The following is a 6,000-nucleotide window of genomic DNA, read 5'->3' on the forward strand; positions in this document are numbered from 1 at the left end:
CTTGTACCTCTTAATCCCCCTTCACCTATTTTGTTCCCCACCCCATAAGCATCTCATTTATTTTATTTTGTTTTATTTATTTTTACTTTTGGCTGCATTGGGTCTTCGTTGCTGCCTGTGGGCTTTCGCTAGTTGCGGCGAGCAGGGGCTACTCTTCGTTGCGGTGCGCAGGCTTCTCATTGCGGTGGCTTCTCTTGTTGCGGAGCACGGGCTCTAGGCGCGCGGGCTTCAGTAGTTGTGGCACGTGGGCTCAGGAGTTGTGGCTTGCAGGCTCTAGAGCGCAGGCTCAGTAGTTGTGGCGCATGGGCTTAGTTGCTCTGCTGCATGTGGGATCCTCCCGAACCAGGGCTCGAACCCATGTCCCCTGCATTGGCAGGTGGATTCTCAACCACTGCACCACCAGGGAAGCCCATCATCTCTTTTTTTTTTTTTTTTTGCGGTACGCGGGCCTCTCACTGTTGTGGCCTCTACCGTTGTGGAGCACAGGCTCCGGACGCGCAGGCTCAGCGGCCATGGCTCACGGGCCCAGCCGCTTCGTGGCATGTGGGATCTTCCCGGACCGGGGCATGAACCCATGTCCCCTGCATCGGCAGGCGGACTCTCAACCACTGCACCACCAGGGAAGCCCCAGCATCTCATTTTTAAAAGTGTGACTTATATAAATCCATATTTCACTCAGATTCCCAAATAATAAAAGTAAGAAAGAGGAGGAATACTTTTTGAGATGTCACTATTCTGAGGAAGTCAAGACCAAAAGCTTGTTTAATTTCTCTGACCTTCTATTGGCGGATCCAGGGTGAAGAGTTCATTTACATTCAAATACAGGCTGCATCTTAGCAGATTTACAAAGCAGCCAGCCTTTGCCAGTAGCCTCACTGACTTTCTTTTTCCTCTTGCTCTTCAGGCCCCCGCTTCCCTTATTTTATCTGCGATTTATTGTTCTGTGCCTTCCGTTTCCACTGCCACAGCCACGGGCCTCACGGTCTGATCCAGGCAGCCACTGCCAGAACTGCAGCCCACTTACTGAGAGGGCCCAGAGGATAGTTCTGGTAACACTGAAGTCAAGGAACCCAGAGTTACCAAGCAGAAAACTGCACCAGAACTTATTATAGTAATCATAATGCTGGATACAATCTATTAAGAAATTGGGTATGCCAAGAACTCTTCTAAATGCTTCATGTATATAGAATTAATTAATCTTTACAATAACCCTATGAGTATTAGGTACTATTTTCATCTCTTTTTAAAGAAGGAAACTGAGTCATGTAGGATTTTTTTAAGTCTACTTATTTCACAGCTAAGACGTTATAGGGCCATGATTCAAACCCAGGGATGTGGGCTTCAAAGCCTCTTTCTTTTAACAGCTGTGCTGCTCTTCCTCTTTCTTCAATGGCACCTGCCCTTTCATATCCCATCCCGCCTCATAGACACATTCACATGAGCTTTCCAGGAATTCAGTCTCACACTGCTTAGAGTTGGCGCTAACCCTGACCACTTCCCTCTAAGACAGCGCCCTATGCTTCAAAGTACTTCGCCGTTACAGCTCTGTTTGTTTCCTGTTGCTGCCCTAAAAATTACAAAACACATTTAATGGCTTAAAAGAATACACATTAATTTTCTTGTAATACTGTAGGACAGAAGCTCAAGACAGCCTCGCTGGGCTTTCAGAGGCTCTAGGGGAAGATTCATTTCCTTGCCTTTTCCACCTTCCAGGGGATGCCTGCATTCCTTGCCTCCTGGTTCCATTCCTCACCCTCCAAACCACCAGTGGTGGTCGCGTCCTCACATTGCATCACTCTGACCTCTGCTTCTGTCATCACATCCCCTTCCCTGGGTCTCTCTTCTCTCACCGTCTTCCACTTCTAATTACATTGGACCCACCTGGACAATTCAGGACACTCTCCCTATTTTAACATCAGCTGTTTAGCAAGCTTACTTCCATCTACAACTTTAATTTCCCTTACCGTGGAATCTTAACATATTCACAGGTTCTGGGGATTAGAACGTGGACATATTTCAGGGGCCATTATTCTGCCTACCACAGTGGCTCATTGAAAAATTAGCAAAGCAGTTTGATCAACAAAATTTAAACTAATGTGGAAATGAGGGCTTTATTTAAAAAAACAAGGAATCATTCATCTGTTCAATTGTACATCATGGGAATGAGGGAAATAGTGAGAACATTTGGGGCAGGTGGTTCTTCCCAGTGGGTATCTCAGTGATGCACAGTTTGGATGCCCAGTGCTCTCAGCTGCTGGCATATCCCTCGGGTCTAGTCCCCCTCTGGGTAGATGAAGAGACCCAGGACTCTTACTACAATTCATCTGCTCTAAGTCCCATTCCCTGAGGACATGTAACTGGATAAGTTAATGGATTAAAAACTCGGTCACTGGGTAGCTCTGTCACCTGGTAGCTAAGGGACTTGAAGGAAGTTATTCAATGTGAGACTCATGAAAATGGTCTGTTATGGAGATTAAATAAGAAAAAATATGTAAAACTCTTAACAAACTATGTGGCAGTTGGTGAGCGCTCAATAGTAATAGTAGCGGCAGTAGTAGAGTAGTTAGAATGTTAATGGCAGATGATACTTCTATGCAGTATCTTGTTAGGTGACTCCTGAAGACGTACAGCGGCCTCATGCTTGACTTTCAGTTCCATGCTGTGGGCCCAAGGTGCTTTTAGGCATTTCTCTAGAAGCCTTGGTGGCTGGAGAGTGCTGATGCAGAGTAGGCAGATGGCAAACCTACCCCCCACGCACACTTTCACGTCAACCAGAACAGTTCGTTAAAAATTTTTTTTGTATGTGGTGCTCTGCGTTCATTGAAATAAAAATATCTGCAGCTTTAAAAACAAAGATTGAAAACCACTGTTCTTTCTGAAAGCAATGACTCCATAATGGTAGAAAAGTGACAGGTCTGGGGGAATGTTTGGGGAGGCTGCTCCCCAAGATGTGACCACATGGGGCACCTGCTTACTCTGTTCTACTCTGTGTCAGGCTGGCTGACCTCACAGGGGAAGAGACAGGCCTACTATCTGCTTTACAGAAGGGATATTGGTGCTTCCAGCCTATCAGAGAGAGGCTTTGCTTGCATGTATCTCAGCAGGAGCAACACTAATCACCGTAAGAGTCATAATATATAAAGGTTATCTCTTCTTTGCCTTTGTGAAGAAACATAGAGTCATCTGGAATTGGGAGGAAGAAATGTTTTACGTTTGAAATGTTTCCAAACTGATTTTTTAAACTTTAATCTTAGGGAATAACTGTGTCTCTTCCATCCTCATTTGGTAATTACTTCCTTTGCAGACATCAAACAGTTTTTTCACATGTGGAAGGCTGTGCATGAATGATAGCGCCCAAAATACTCCTTGCTGTTCTCACATAGCACATGCTTCTTTGATATTTTTAGCTTATTGTAGTTGAATACTAATCACTGATTTCTCTTCAATCTCCCCCCCCCTTTCAGGTCCTTGAAGCTACTTGATCAAACACCCAATAGTCACAAGTTTGAAACCGTGCTTCAGAATCCCAGCACATAGTAAAGGAAAAGACAACACTGATCATTATACCTGTCAAGAAACTGTGAACACGTGGTGTATAAATTCTTTACAAAGGCAACTTGACACCTTCTTTCTCTGGGGCTGAACCCCCGCTGCTCACGTGCTCTTTACACACACAGACCTTCCATTCACTGCAGTGGGAATTCTCAGTGTGTAAAGGGAGAGGTTTTCCAGTCTGCAGACTGAAACAGTATAAGAAGAATAAAGTCCATGACTTTCAGATAAATCACCAGGGCCAGGGTTAAGTGAATCTTGGGTCTATAGCTTTTCCAGAGATTAACAAAGCTCTCATTAGGCTATAGTTCAAACTGCATCAGTTCAAGGTTGTTGCCACTTAAAAGAAACCTACACATTGCCCCTCACGGGGACCTGTTCCACGTCTGTATTGCTGAGTTGTCTGAATTAGAATTCCAGTTAATTGCAAATTCAACCTCTGTTTCCCTCTTGAAAATGGCAAGTTATTATACTATATTTATACTCAATTCAGGTTCTAGAAGCATTTGGCTTTTTATTTTCTGTTTCCATGAATTATGCATTAATAGAGTGGGCAATTTCAACTCAACTTTTAGTTAGTTAAAAGCAAGGATAGAGAACTCTAGTACAGTTTTTTTTTTTAATTTAAGTCTTGCTTGTATCTATTCTTATTAATTCTAACAGAATATAATGTCTTTTATTCCACAAAATATATATTATCAGAGTGTATTTGTTACAAACTTAGGTCTTTTCTTACCAAGTGTTATGAATCTGGTAAGAGAATACTAGCAAAGGACCCGGATTCATGAACTGATCCTCCTATGATATTTATAAATAACCCTGCTCTCAGTATTTTTTGTTAATTTTATATTTTTGATTGATAAACTGGAGAAATCTAAACTCTTTTTACCTACACTGATGTGCTGTCATAGAAGTCTGTTTGATATTTTAAAGCTTAGGGCTTTACAAAACTAAATTATGGATGTGCATATATATATATATACACAAATATATGTCATACAAAATCTAGGTCATTTCTCCCAAGTATAAACTGGATATGCTTGGCAATGTAAGATCAAAAGTATTACTCCTCTTAAAATTAGGCATATGGAAACCAGAGATATTAATATTGTGAATGAAAAGATATTACTGCTTCTAGGGTAAAAATATACCTGCTTCATTACACATATTCATGTAGGTAAACAGACAGTGAGATATCATCTTTCAGAAAGTATCATTTACTATAAAATGATCTGTTAGAATCATCTATACTGATCATACCTTTTAACTTATGGTGAATCTAGGCACATAAGTCTGATTTTACTTTATGGGATTAGCAGGAAGCAATAATTATTTGGGCACTTAAATACCTTAGCCACACAAATGTACCTGGAGAAAGAATAAATGTCCAGTTGAAACATTCTAGAGAGATCATTAAAACTTGAGGCAAATATTTGAATATTCTGTTTTCTCAGATGAAGAAACCGATTCCCCAAGAGACAATAAATTTCACATTTCAGATAGTCCCTCAAATTAGAAATTTATGAAGCTCAGTTTAGGAACTGTCTTCTTGAAAATAAAACCAATTGGGACTACCCTGCATGTTTCATTTTGCCCTGTCGGGTGGTGTTATTGTCAATACCAAGTTCTGCCTACTCTTCATAGCCCGTCACTCAACAGAGGACAAACAGTAAGGAAACCAGGAGGTACACCTATTTCAGCAATGTCCTGCCGTGGTAACAGATTCCCATTCTTGAACATGTATCATTTTTTACTAGAGAGAACTGGGGTGGGGGTGGAGCAGGGGTGAGGACCCTGAATGTTATGTAAAATAGGGTTACAGAAGAGGTAAGCATGACTAAGGGAATGAATGAAGAATACGGGAGTATTATTCAGTTTGAAAGAGGTAGTTCCCATTTTTATAAGAAAAATTTAATAAAACATATATTTTAGTTATCATTTAACAGAAAAATTTCAAGGTATTCAGGCTATGCCACAGACTCTCATAAAGGGAAATCATTGCACCCTTGTGATGAGGAAATGGTCATTTCAACACATCTCAGTACACTGTATAAATTTGGAGCTTAAGGTATGTTTTCGTTTAGCCGTAAGTGGTTGGTTAGTATTAAATTATCTTATGTTTTCATGTCAATATTAATATTGTCATGGTGTTACAGAAGCAACTGTCAAATGGGCAGACAGCTTACATGTGTTTTCTGGAAACCTTTGTATTTTATGCTTCATTTGCATAATGTTTTCTGCTAATAAATGTATGCCAAGTCGTTTGTCCAAGTGAAGGGGCAATCCATCACACCTAAGGCATCTAAGGACAGATTACATGTCACACTAGTCCTGTTTACAAATGACCAGTCAGATGGCCAGCTTTCTTCAGTAAAATCTAGTTGTTGAAAGCCTTCCCCTAAAGTTTTCGTCAAAAGTAGCCATCCCTAAGACTTAGAGAGGCTGCTT

The 6,000-nt window shown here is 41.2% G+C and overlaps 1 protein-coding gene across 8 annotated transcripts in view; it reads left to right on the top strand.

The window, feature by feature from the left end:
* The window catches only part of LIN7A (lin-7 homolog A, crumbs cell polarity complex component), a 245,462-nt gene extending 241,326 nt beyond the window's left edge, over positions 1-4,136 (top strand). For all 8 annotated transcript variants that reach the window (XM_060112959.1, XM_060112958.1, XM_060112962.1 and 5 more), the window contains one exon: positions 3,465-4,136. The gene's annotated coding sequence lies outside the window, so the exon portion shown is untranslated. The remainder of the gene's footprint in view (positions 1-3,464) is intronic.
* The last annotated feature ends 1,864 nt before the right edge of the window (positions 4,137-6,000 follow it).

The sequence above is a fragment of the Mesoplodon densirostris genome, chromosome 11, assembly GCF_025265405.1.
Source record: "Mesoplodon densirostris isolate mMesDen1 chromosome 11, mMesDen1 primary haplotype, whole genome shotgun sequence".
In the NCBI taxonomy this organism is placed as follows: Eukaryota; Metazoa; Chordata; class Mammalia; order Artiodactyla; family Ziphiidae; genus Mesoplodon; species Mesoplodon densirostris.